This window comes from Canis aureus, chromosome 1 (assembly GCF_053574225.1).
Source record: "Canis aureus isolate CA01 chromosome 1, VMU_Caureus_v.1.0, whole genome shotgun sequence".
NCBI lineage: Eukaryota > Metazoa > Chordata > Mammalia > Carnivora > Canidae > Canis > Canis aureus.
The window spans coordinates 52407957-52422618 of record NC_135611.1 but is presented as its reverse complement, the minus strand read 5'-3'; the positions used below and the strand labels follow the sequence as shown (position 1 = coordinate 52422618).

At 35.1% G+C, this 14662-nt stretch overlaps 1 protein-coding gene across 9 annotated transcripts in view; it reads right to left on the bottom strand.

Annotated features, from left to right (window-relative positions):
* The window catches only part of QKI (QKI, KH domain containing RNA binding), a 160821-nt gene that overhangs the window by 46445 nt on the left and 99714 nt on the right, over positions 1-14662 (bottom strand). The window lies entirely within an intron of this gene.

Below are 14662 nucleotides of genomic sequence, written 5' to 3'. Positions count from 1 at the left end.
AAAGGCTTGGTGTGAAACTACGTGGTCAAATGACAGTTAATCCAACAAATATTTGTTGATCACTTACATGTACGAAGCATGAAACCAGATGCTAAAGATACAACAGTAAGCAAGGCCATCAGATCCCTTGCAATGTTCTTATATACTAAGAAAGTCATTATGGAGTCATCTTTAGGTGAGCATAAAAAGCATATTATTTCTTCTCTATTTTACTTATGGGGTAAATAAATCATGAAGGTTAACTTAAACAGTCAGCATTGAGGTCACACAGCTAATACATGCCAATTTAGGAACTGAATCCACATTTGCATTCTCAAATTCAGTGATTTTTCCTTTTCTGTACAACTACTTTAAATAACACTGGCTGAATTCAAGTTCAGGACAAGTATTTTGCACATAAACATTATTATGTAAAAAAAAAAAAAAAAAGCCAATTAAGCGTCACCTGGGTGGTTCAGTCAGTTAGGGGTCTGCCTTCAGCTCAGGTCATGATCTAGGGATCCTGGAATCAAGCCCTGTGTCAGGCTCCCTGCTCAGAGGGAAACCTGCTTTTCCTTCTCCCTCAGTCATTCCCCCTGCTTGTGCTCCCTCTCTCTCTCTCTCTCTCAAATAAATAAATAAATCTTAAAAAAAAAAAAAGATGCCACTTAAGTGTATCAAGTAGTAATTATGGGAACATTTCACTATAATCATTACAAGGAATATATGTTTCCATCAGACCTTGCTTTAAAAACAGTAAACTATAAGGTCACTATTTATAGCAATCATAAGTACTTGCTTAATGGAAAACATCAATGTTTCATCTCCTTGAGGTCTTCAAATCACTTAGTGAGGGATACCCCATTATGGAAACATAGTCAAACCAATATACAGGGAGGTTTAAAAGTAGGGTTGACTACATTTCCCTTTCACCTAAGATATGATAATTTCACAATTACTTCTTGCTTTAAGTTTTAGAGATAACAGACACATTCATAAGTAATATAATTCATAAATCATTTTTAAAACCAGAAAATAAGAGTGTAAATTTATAAATAAGTAAAGAAATGGTATGGATACATGTACCTGGTTCAGTGCAAGGTAACAAAAGATAATGTGTGTGGCTGTACCTTCCTCTTAAATGTCACTACTAAATTGTGAGATTCTGGGATGGGGTAACTGGGTGATGGGGCATATGACATATCGAGCACTGTGTGTTATATACAATTGACGAATCCCTGAACTCTACCTCTAAAACTAATAATACACTATATTTTAATTAATTGAATTTAAATAAAAGTAAATTTAAAAATAAATTTTAAGTAAGATTCCAAAGGAGATTAAAAAACTGGCATAAAAAAAAAAACTGGCATAAATTAATAAAATTAATACAATAAAACAGCCCTATACTACAACTTACATGTTTGTAGAGGTCATGCTAACGAAAATATATGGGCCTTAGCCAATAAGGATGGAAATGAATTCTAACAGTCAAATATATGTTTCTGCCCATATTTGTTAATATCATTAGTATGAAAATACTGTTTGCTCTCCTAATGTTTGCTAATCTGAATGGTGTCCAAGAAAAATAGAGATCTCATTAATAAATGATGTCAATAAACATTAAAATTTATGAATAAAATTTAATTTTTTTCACTTTAAGTTGCTTTGATTCAAATACTAATGAAGCTGTTTGGAAGTAACTATTCAATAAAAGTATCTATTAAGTATTTCATCTTGCCTAGGGGACAGACGCCATGGAAAAAAATGGGAAACTAGGGGGAAGCCTGGGTGGCTCATCGGTTGAGCGCCTGCCTTTGGCCCAGGGCGTGATCCTGGAGTACCAGGATCGAGTCCCACACTGGGCTCCCTGCATGGAGCCTGCTTCTCCTTCTGCCTATATCTCTGCTGTGCTCTCTATTTCTCATGAATAAATAAATAAAACTCTTAAAAAAAAAAAAAAAAGGGAAATTAGGGTATCAAGGAGTTAAATTGAGAACCTCAGGGTTCTCTCTAGGGCTAACAACATAAAATATATATGAATGTATCTCTACTGTGGCAAGAAAAATCAATTTTTAAATACAGATTTTAATTTTTATGTTAAAAAATGTTAACAATATTTTTTCACCAATTTATATTTATATTTTTTTATATATCAATTTTCTGATAGATCTAATAAAATGACTTGTACATTTTGATGAACCTAAAAAAGGGTGTCTATATTCATAGGAGTAAGGGACTTCTGCTTCCAGCCAAGATAAAAATAACAGACAAGATTCACTCTCCTGGCTGAAACAACCAAAAAATAATAATAGTGATAATAAAATAAAATAAATAAAATAAAAAACAGGCAAAGCACAAGAAATGACAGTTCTCAAGCCTCTGAATGTCAGGCAATAAAGACAATGAGGCTGAGAGATGGCAAATCAAGAAGTCAACCCTAGGATTACCTCAGTTCTCTGGCTTGGGAGTCTCCAGGATGCAGGCTGGGGAAGGGTGCCAGCCAGGCTACCTCTCTGGCTTGTGGAGACTAAACAAAAAATCCAGGGAGACCAAACCAGCGAGATTTCAGAGAAGAGTACTAGAGCTATTCTGAAAGAATTTTGGGGATCTGCACAAGGTCCACTCAAACACTCAGCTGAACATTAGTCAGTGCATGTGTGGCAGAGGAAATACCAGAGGCTGGAGAAAGAACCAGCCACAGGACCCAAGGTAAAAGTGCTGGGTTCCCTCAGAGAGCCAGACTAAAAGAGTTCATGATTCACAGATACTAGGTAAAGTATATACAAGGCTTGCCTCAGTCATAGGAGATAATTAAACCTGGTCTGAGACTACTCCAGTACTGCCTAATCAAATCTTAAAAGCAAGATCTAAAAGGATGAAAAGTGTTCCCAACTATCTTCACTGTGTCGCAGAACAAAGCCCAAGAATATTTACAGGAATAGGAAACATCTACCCAACAAGGTAAAAGTCACACTATCTGGCATCTAATCAGAAATTAACATGCATGCAAAGATGCAGGAAAATGTAACATAACTGAGAAGAAAAACCAATCAATCAAAACTAACCTATAACTGTTATCATTTGTAGACAAAGACAACTAAAGTTAGTGTATGTATGTACATACCCATATACACATTTGTAAGACACAAATACAGATACTAATATAGGTGCTAATACAACGGTAACTGAGGAAGATTTATAATCCAAAATATTTAGAAAGGTGTAGGAATAAAAACTAATACCATAAGACTTACCACAGAAACTTTTATACATGGAAAGGCAAAAAGCCAAAGGATTTCAAAAGGAAGAGAGATTAATTGCATGATAGGAACAGAGAATAAAGTTAAAGTATAATTTGACATTGTGCTTTAATGAAGGAATACATTTTTAAGTTGTAAAACACTTTGGCAAATGTATACTCTTAATTAATTCAACAACTGAAGTGCCAGTTAAAAACTGAAAATAAAAGAAAGTTACATCTCCCCTAATGTTTGCTTCAAAATGAAGGGTTTTGCTTATTTTTTTCTAAGATTTTATTTATTTATTCATGAGAGACAGAGGCAGGGACATAGGCAGAAGGAGAAGCAGGCTCCCCGTGGGGAGCCTGATGTGGGACTCGATCCCAGGATCCCCAGGATCATGACCTGAGCCGAACAAAGATGCTCAACCACTGGAGCCACTCAGGTGCCCCAGGTTTTGCTTAGTTTTAAAAACACTTGAAAGAATAAAAACTTGTAGACAAAGATAAAGATGGTGAGATTATCATCATCATGTACTTATAGTCCCTCCTAAAATTCTAGAATACTGTAGAGTTTAAAATATACAAAACTCATAAGGAAGAAAATGGGAAAGGAAACAATTGAGAAACCACAAAGCATCTGGGCTGAGCAATCAGGGGTTTAGCTAACCCCAGGAGAAAAGGAACCAATTTCTGCTGTAGACTCCTCCCCCTGCCATCTCATTCCATCCCCCAGGGAAAAAGCTGAGGCAATGGCAGCAATAGTCATAGGGATAAAGGTGGGGCTAAGACTTGAAGACTGATTTAATTCTCACTAAGGGAGCAGTTGAATTCCCACATCTATTCTCAGCTGGCACTCCTTAATTCCCAGCAAAAGATGAGAAATGTATTCCTAAAGAGTTCTACTTTACAGAACTGGGTTTTGAGGGGCAGTTGGTGGGATCATTTACACACTGAAGGTTGAGGTGTCCAGCTCTACACCTAGAGCAAGGGCAGTCAGCCCACACACTAGTGGAGGAAGACTGGAAGACTTTTCTCTTGGGAGTCTGACCAGCCCAACAAACAGAAAACCACCTCAAGAAAACAACCACTGACCAGAGAGAAGAAAAATTCAAAATTCTGCAGAGTTTTGAATTAAAAGAAGATGCTGTATCCTTGAGGTAAAGGATGCTGTTAAAATAATTCAAAACATAACAGGGAATCTGAGAAACTAAAACTATGACAGTAAAATGAAAAACTTGGTAGACTGGAAGACAAAAACTGAGAAACTCTCCGTCCAAGCAGCAGCAATGACAGAGATTGAAAATGGTAAAGAACAGTTAAAAATTAGAGGACTAGTTCGAAAGGTCCAGAAACTAAATGACAGATGTTTCACCAAGAAAAAGAAAAAGGAAGAAGGAGGAAGAAAAATTATCACCGTAATACATACTTTTGAAACCAAAGTGAAAGGTAAGAGCTTCCAAATGAAAAAGGGCCCACTGAGTTCTCACCACAATAGAAAGATGAGATGAAAACAAAACAAAACAAAAAATCAACTACCAGCAACATAAGCACACAAGGTAGCAATAAGGAATAAATACCAAAGAATCTTGGCAGGCGGGGGCGCAGGGGGCACCCATGTTTTCATCCACAGACTTCACATAATTACATAATGTAATTCATAAATATATCACACTTGATTTTTAAAAAATAGGTTTTAAGATCATTCTACCCAGAAGCCACATTTATCCAATTGTAGTCCATTCTAAACTCAGAGTTAAGCAAATTCCTTGAAGAGTTTTTTTTTTTTTTTTTTTTTTTTTAAGATTTTATTTATTTATTCATGGGAGACACAGAGAGAGAGAGGCAGAGGCAGAGGCAGAGGCAGAGGCAGAGGGAGAAGCAGGCTCCATGCAGGGAGCCTGACGTGGGACTCGATCCCAGGTCTCCAGGATCACACCCTGGGATGAAGGCGGCGCTAAACTGCTGAGCCACCTGAGCTGCCCGAAGAGTGAGTTTTAAGCCTTAGTAATTATTATTCATTACCAACCAGATTTCTCCCTGCGTTCTTTTTCTGCTTCTGTAACAGATAATAAAGGCAATATGGAATTGGATGAATACTATAGGGGAAGTCAATAAAACCTCTCTATAAAGGTTTTTTATTCAGTCATAAGAAAACAAATAGGGATCCCTGGGTGGCGCAGCGGTTTGGCGCCTGCCTTTGGCCCAGGGCACGATCCTGGAGACCCGGGATCGAATCCCACATCGGGCTCCCGGTGCATGGAGCCTGCTTCTCCCTCTGCCTGTGTCTCTCTCTCTCTCTCTCTCTGTGACTATCATGAATAAATAAATAAAATCTTTAAAAAAATAAAGCCTCACTCTTTTAAAAAAAAAAAAAAAAAAAGAAAACAAATAAAATAGGATTAGGGTACATACTTCTGTACCCAAAATGTACGTTATGAACCTACTCCCTAAATTTCTCACTTTAATAATTTGCAACAAATAAAAGACTGAAATGAAGCAGAGAGGAGGGATAGCAAAATGGATATACATCCAAAATGGTATAGTTCTCAGAAACTGTGGTTAAGGCATTGATTTCTTTCTACAGTTACATTTCAAGAGTCAACAGCAGAGATATGATGTGGAAAAAACAGCTCACTATTACTCATGATTACAATGTCTGGTTTATATTCACACAGAGCAATGTCATGTCATTTAATGTGCCACCAAATCCTCAGCAATACAGAAGAGCATGGGTTTTTTTGCACTGACAGTCCCAAATTTGCATTCCAGCACAGTCATCCCTGCTGATTTCTAGGCCTTCAGATTCAACTGTCAACTTGACATGTGGTATCAGTATCTCCAAAGCACTCTCAGTATGTCTCAACTGAAGTTTGTTATCTCCCTTCTCCAAACTTGTCTACAATTAGGTCTCAGTTATTATGGATTCTAAGGAGTACAGATTTTTGAAATGTGAGGACAAGGACTAAGTGGTTTTGTAGAACAATCTCTGAAATGCAGTCATAAGGTTATTTGTACCTTGACGGAGAAGCTAAGCTACTACATATACCCATTCACAAACCACACAAATTTCAGGTATCATTTCTTGCTTATATTCATTCCATGTTGTAAATAAATTGGCCTATTCATAAACATGGATTATGACACCCATAACTACGTAAGTTATCTCCTATGTCCAGAATGCTTCTTTAATATTTGCTTTTATTTATCTTTTGTTCTATCATATTGCAACTTATAATTACCTGTTCTAGCTTATAAGAAAGTTCGAGCTTAGTTGATACCAGAACCATGTTCTCATTGATTTTTATACCCTTGACAGTATGTATATAACTGACTTTACACCTATCTGGCCCTTAAATACTTACTGAACTCAACAACTCAGCTTTTTTATTGAGGAGTGTCATTAAGATACATCAATATATTGCAGCTTTCCCCACAGTACTTTGCTGTATTCATTATTTTTGTGTCTCTGCCTATAGAAGCCTCTATATAATCTCCCTTTATATAGATCTTGGTTTCTGGGCCTGCTTCTTTTCACCCTGGTATTTAAGTTGACAGTTCCACGTGACAATCTTTACACCTCTCTTTTACTTGTATTCTCTTCTCTTCTAGTTAACTTTCCCATATTTCTACAATAATGCTGATAAGGTATGACTTTCATATCCAGACAGTGCTTTCCCTTTACTCTGTCACCTTAGGACTACCTTGTTTCATTATATAAGAATAATGCAGTAACAGAAAGGTCAACGTCTTTTTAAAACTGCAAGACTCGGGGTGGGTGCCTGAGTGGCTCAGTGTGTTAAGCATCCAACTCTTGGTTTTGGCCCAGGTCATGATCTTAATGGTCCTCAGATTGAGCCCAGGTTGGGTTCTGAGCTCAATGGTGGAGTCAGCGAGTTCTACCTCCCTCCCATTGCTCCTCTCCCTACTCCTGCTCTAAAATAAATAAAATCTTAAAAAAAAAAAAAAGAAAAAAAAAAAGAAAAGAAAGAAAGAAAAAGAAAAAGAAAGAAAAAGAAAAAGAAAAAACCCTTCAAGACTAAAGCTCTATCTCAATATGAGAACAACGTAAGAGCAAAGACAACGTATATAACTACTATGTCTGTACATAAGTTCAAAACTCAAAACCACTGACCTTTAATCTTTTAATTTTAGAGAGGCTGAAATGACAACATTGAAGGAAATGGCAATATAGCTTTATTTATATAGTAAATTAAAGTTTAGCAGCATATAAAACTTTATAATGCCATCCATTCCTGATTGTAGATACAATTACCAATGATACTTTATTATGATCTACATTCCTGACAAGTATGCTATAAAGAAATAACACATTTCAAATAACTTTTAGTCTCTCAGGTGATGAAGAAATTTAGAAATGAAAATAACGATGGTGATAAGATAGTAACTAAGCTTTTATTAAACAATTACTGCTTGCCAAGTACTATTCTCAGCAATATAAACAAACCACCTCATTCATTCCTTGTAACAGCTGTGTGAGTATAGTATTCTTATTCCTACAACATGCTAATAAGGAGGCTGAGACAGACATGGCTTGCTCAAGTCATTTAGACAGTTAAGTGTTCTATCTGGCAGAATGACCTCAGAGCTTGCACTCCAACACTAATTCTTAGCATAAGACATTACCTACCTGAGAGCCCTAATTAAGCAAACTGTCCCCCCCAAAAGCATGAGTTAGTGAAAAAGCCAGAAACAGAACACTGAGATCTTGAATCTTAAGACCTTTTCTATTTTACTTTTAAAATTTTTTGTGTGGTATTTTAAACATGTCTTGTTTGCACACCATTTGGAGATAGTAGGGACTTTGGACACAGATAAGGCAACACACTGAAATTATCTGGTATATGTGCTTTTTGTTTTTTTGGTGTTGGTCCTATGTCCTAATTCCAAGTCAAGTGCTCTTTCTCCATAAATGAATTCCTGAATAAGTTATATGAAGAACAGTAGAATATATAGAAGAATAGTTCTCTGACAACTGTCAGAGAAACACCTGGCAAAAAAAAAAAAAAAGATCTCATATCTACAAATATGCTTTTTTATTTCCTAGATGAGAGAACTGCCTATCAAATTTCAATGACACAAAAATGATAAACCTGTGGCCATTTAACACATAGAATTCCTTCAGTTATATTAAAGTTTTCAATGGGTGAGATTCTTAAAACTAAAATTTGATCATAGTACACAATGAACATCTCCAAATTATTGAATTAGGGCTAATTCAAAACATTGTCCTGTATGAAATAAGTTCTAACCATACTTCTCCATTACATATCATCCATTTCATTTTTGAAGCTACTATATACAATGACATAAAGCTATTAAGTAAAAAAAAAAAAAATATATATATATATATATATATATATATATATATATATATATCAAAATTTGAGAACCACTTTTGGTTTTGATTGGTTTTTAGAATAAAACCAAAAAACACCTGATGAGTAAGTGCCTGTGAGGTTTAAAATTATGTTCTAATTACAGTATCTATCTGAACAGAGTAATTCTATAACATGAAACATCAGACCACACTGATTGTCCCAACCCCTGCTGATAAACTCTTTTAATTACACATTTGTAGTCAGGCAAATGAGCGTAAGACTTCTCCCCCTACTGTGCTCTTAATGTGAAAGTTCATATGTCAAAACTTCCAAGAAAAGAATTCAAAAGTATTAACGTATTTAAGCAAACCAAGGTTCCAGCAACATACTTATGAATATACATTTTAAACCAAGCAATAAAGCTTAGACATTTATCTCCAGCTGTATATGCAATCTTAAATTAAGTTTAATATTCACTGAGAAAATGGACATAAAGTAGGCCTCACATAATTTGTTCACTGACTCCAGCTGCAAAGTTCCTCAAAAATTTTTTTTCTTAGCGAAGTTTTTATTTTTTATTATTTTTAATAATAAATTTATTTTTATTGGTGTTCAATTTGCCAACATACAGAATAACACTCAGTGCTCATCCCGTCAAGTGCCCCCCCTCAGTGCCCGTCACCCATTCACCCCCACCCCCGCCCTCTTCCTCTTCCACCACCCCTAGTTCGTTTCCCAGAGTTAGCAGTCTTTATGTTCTGTCTCCCTTTCTGATATTTCCTACCCATTTCTTCTCCCTTCCCTTCTATTCCCTTTCACTATTATTTATATTCCCCAAATGAATGAGAACATATAATGTTTGTCCTTCTCCGATTGACTCATTTCACTCAGCATAATACCCTCCAGTTCCATCCACATTGAAGCAAATGGTGGGTATTTGTCATTTCTAATGGCTGAGTAATATTCCATTGTATACATAAACCACCTCAAAAATTTTCTTAACTTGAACTTGAGGCCAGCAACATTTTCTTTCTTCCTTTTAAAGATTTATTTATTTATTTGAGAGAGAGAGAAGCAAACTCCCAGCTAAATGGGGAGCCCAACATTGAGCTTGAGATCATGACCTGAGTCAAAATCAAACATCGGACGGTTAACCAACTAAGCCACCCAAGAGCCCCAACAATCATATTTTCAAAGCAAATTATTTTCTAATAATATATGAAGATTAGAATATGTTTATACTGTCTGTTGAAGCCTCCTCAAGGAAATTCTTTAGGAAGCAAGCATTCAACAAAAGCTTGTTAAATTAAGCACAATAAGGGGCACCAGCAGGGCACAGGCAGTGAATGTGTGACTCTTGGTTTTGGCCCAGATACTGATCTCAGGGTTGTGAGATCAAGCCCCAGGTCAGGCTCTGTGCTCAGCATACAGTCTGCTTGGGATTCTCTCTCCCTCTTCTTCCTCTTCCCCTCCTACTTGCGTGCTCGCATGCTCTCTAAAATAAATAGATTTTTGAAATAGATAAATAAAGCACAATGAGACAATTCCCTCAACATGAAGAACTTTTTATGTCAAATATTTTCCAAGTTAAGAAAAAAGGGACTATTCTTAATACTTTCCTTCACAAGAAATATCCACTGCCTGTAAACAGTACTAAAAGACTGTCAGGTATATCCTCCTTCCAGTTTTCATACATTAAGTCTACTAATTTAAGTGTAATAACCATGTGTCCAAATTATATCACCAGTTATGACCTCAATATGGCCAAATCATATTGGTTTCTTCCAATGACAACCAAATTAAGATTTCTCTAGATCAGAGCTGTCTGCAGAATGCGAAAGTAAGTTTCGCTGTGACCATTTGGGAAGCTGAATATGATCTTGATGATACCACAGTGAAGGTGAAAAGACTGATCTAAATATGTGTAAAGATTTTCCCATAAAAAGACAAATATAATCAAGTGATTTTTAATTTCACTTCCCAGCAAGTATAAAGACCAATGGCTGACTACTGGTTAACAAAAATAGAGTGAGAATAGAAATAAAGAACTGTCAGGAAATTTTTTCAGAAACTTGGGGCTGAGTTTCTGTTGCTAACAATCACCCATATAAAAGCAGTTGTTATCCCTGGAAACACGACACACCTCCTTAAAGCTTTAGTAGAATCCTTTTGCCGTTCCTATGTGGAATTCTGTATACTGTGTCTTTTTCTCTTCACTATTTAGTACATGCAAGATAAGATAATTACAAGTATAGAAAGAAGTCATTTGTTTTAAAATGTGGGGTTTTAAAATATTAAATTGGAATGTTTACTTGCTGATAGTACGCAAGAAAAAAGAAAAAGACTGAATATTTCTACTCTCCCCCACCCAAACACCAAAATCCCAATTTCTGTTTTGTCCCAATGATGCATTAATACCACTTTGTTCTACTTACAGACTTTTAATATGTTTTAAATTCTGGAAGCCTTAGTCCTGTCCCCTAAATTTTTCCTTTTCAAGACTTTCCTGGTTATTCTTGTTAATTTTTTCACATAAACTTTATAATCATTTTGTCTAGCTCCAGAAAAAAAATTGCCGATTTCCACTTGGGATTATGTAATATTTTGAAAATTAACTAGGGACAATTGACATCTCCATGTAAATCTTCCTATATAAGAATCATAATGAAATCTTCCCCAGATCCTCTCAGAATGTTTCCTGCTATCATTTTTATTTTCAGACATAGCAATTCTGATGTGTATTACCATCTAAAAAGCTGCAAGGAGTCTAGAATCAAAGTCACCTCCATATTAAATGCCCCACAACTGTTCAATTTTTACTAAGTACAGCATGAGATACAAAGATGAAGTTACACCTAGTATTAACAAAAAGTAAACATATAGGGCCTCATACGCAGCAATTTATATCTTACAAAGCTAATCAATCCTTTTAAACCTTTTAAATTTATTACTATAAATCACCTGTTTCTCACTCAAAAATGAGATAAACTAATGGGCAGAACCCTGACTTAGTATCACTCAGCTAAAGTGACTTCAGATTATACGGTCTGCTTTAAATATTTTACAACTAACATTATACTACTAAGTAGAAAAGATTAAATATTTTAAAACCATAATAAAAAGTATTGTAATTATTTCATTGAGAATAAACAAGATGATTATTCTGACAAAGCCACCTACAGGTTAACTTACTTCCTTGAACAAAGATCATTCCCAGGGCCAAGCATGATAGTTAGTTTTTTTGTTTTTAAAGATTTGATTTATTTATTTGAGAAAGAGAAGGCGCATGCAGATGCCCAAGCATGAGCACACAAGCAGCGGGAGGGGGAGCAGCAGACTCCCAGTTGAGCGGGGAGTGTGACATGGGGCTAGATCCCAGGACCCTGAGATCATGACCTGAGCTGAAGGCAGACACTTAACCAACTGAGCCACACAGTGTCCCCCAAGTATGATAGTTTTAAGGAGAGAGTTAAGAGAATGACAGTATATGGTTCACTACTATACAGGTACTTTTTCCTAATGGAATTTACTTAGTAAATTCGACACACATTCAAAACAAAACAATGATTTATTTTAGAATATGATTTTTAAATACGTTTTCTGAATATTCAACTTGCTGATATTCTAAATGAATTTATAATACTAACTAGCTGTATCTAGGCAAAATACTTGAACCTTGGTGTCCTCACCTTCATTAACAGAGCTCAGTCTAGTACTTAACATCACAGGACTAGGATGAGCTCTGAATGTGCTATGTTTGTACAGCACTAAGAGGAGCACTGAGCGTTTCATAAGACCTATATAACTGATGTTGCCACTGTTCAAACAGGCTGCTATCTAAAATCAAACAGGAAGAGAGGACTATAGAAAATGACATAGCAAAAATATAAGAGAACTGATGACTGAAGAACAGCAAATAAACTAAGATGACTGTAGGTTATAATTTAGGAAAATAAAAGCAGAAAGCTCCTTGGGGATAAAGAGTGCCATCTTACATAATCTAACTTTTAATTAACTTAGTCAATAAAAATATGCTAAATGTTAAGTTAAAACATGAAATTATTTTAAAATAAAATTTTTATGACAAACAAGCTCAATAAAGATGCACCTGTAATCTCCAAGGTAGCAAACTGGAGGAGAGCTCAGCTAATCAAATCATTGAACTGTCTTCCATATAGGGTTTAGATTTGAAACAGCACATAAAGAACTACTACAGTTTCCCAGAAAAAGGAATAAACTATGATTATTCCATGAGCTCTACAAAAACTTACCAAAAGAGTAGTAAAGGGAATTTATTAAAAATTAAAAATTGAAGAATGAGTACAAATACTTCTTCCATAGTATTTTCACACCACCCCCTCTCTGAATTCACTTCCCTCACTTTGCTTCCATAGGTTTTCATGGTTCTGTAATACTTAAAACTGTATAGTCTTCTACATCAGCATACAGAGTAGTAAGCCTCCAGAGAGCAAGATGATTCCTTCATTTTTTTATATTACTCAAATATATTTAAAAATGCCTAAATATGAGTTTGGTATATAACCAAGAGCTGCACATTTCTCTGTTCTCATCTGCACAGATGTGGGCTTGTACTTTTTATAATGTTTTCATCAGTTTTTGTTGAGTATTTATCATTTTACATCTATGCATATTTTATCAATGAGTCATGTCATATACAAATGTACTACTGGTTTCTCAACATGTATATATGCTACTATAATGAACACAATACAAATCTGCTTAAAAATATAAATTCAGATTAGTTTTTTTAAAAAAAATCATTATGCATTAACTTTACTCACTACTATCCTTATATATTAGGAATCATTTCCCTAAAGCATCTGGCAAAATACTTTGTATACACTAAGCATTTAAAAAACATCTGGAATTAAAGAAAATAAAAATAAAAAAAATTAAAAAAAACATCTGGAATTAAATTTCTAAACTTAAAAGTAGCAAGTAAATAAAATATACTGGTTAAATGACTACTAAAGCCATGTAGTATTTTCTTGTGCATTCTACATGTGTACTTTTTCTACATGGGTTAGGGAAAATAATACCTAAAAATTTCAATTTAAGATGTATCAAGAAAAATATCAACTAGGAAATACCAAAACAGAATATTCTACACCTGCCTGCTGTGATTAAATATAAATACACTAAACATGTAATTGAAGTAAAAGCACATACACAAAATAAAAAGATGAATCAAATGAATAAACTACAATCACAGGAAAATAAGGGTTATCATGAAGGATCCACATATAGCTATGGCCTGCCTCATTTCTTGAAGCCAAAGATCAGAGCCTAATGTTATATAATTAAATTTTCCAAAATATAAGAGAGCAAGAGCACATGGTTTGATAGGTTATACAGTTCTTGAGGACAACAAGACAGAAAATGAAAAGCAGCTCTACTATTTATAGTTGTTACTCTGCAATGTCCTGTCTGTCCAATCTAATGCCACTGTGGATATTTATAGCATCATATTGCCCAAATATGAATTCACAGCCTCCTTCAGGTAATCTTGAACCCATCAGCGATAAGCAGTGTCAAAACCACAATAGTCTCTAATACAGAGATGCCTAACTGCAGAGCTCTACTGTCATTAACTGAATTTCAAGATCCTCATAAGGAAAAAAGCAGTATGACTTAAAATTAATTGTTTTACATTCCATCGTCCTGAGCACCTACCAAGTATTCATATTTACTAACAGTAACTGGAATGTTAAGTATGCTCCAAACCCTAAATCAGCATTTGGACACTGGAAAATAGAGAATAAAAGGAATATGTTACGTAGAAAGGCAACAAACAAGAAGTTCTCTCCTCATTACCTACCTCAAAAAAGTGAACAGGGTACATAATACAGCAAGGAAAGAACGAAGACCAAATGGCAGTCTTATTTCAGTAGCATATTTTAGTTATCTCTGGAACCCTGAGCAACTCATTCATATATTCATTTATTTACTTAGTAAATACTTGAGTTTTCTACTAAAACAGAAAGCATTTTTCTAGTAAACATGGTTTATGACATCTAAGTAAACAAACATACAAGCCCTGAAGGAACTCACAAGCTAGGCAAGGAAGGCAGACATGAAA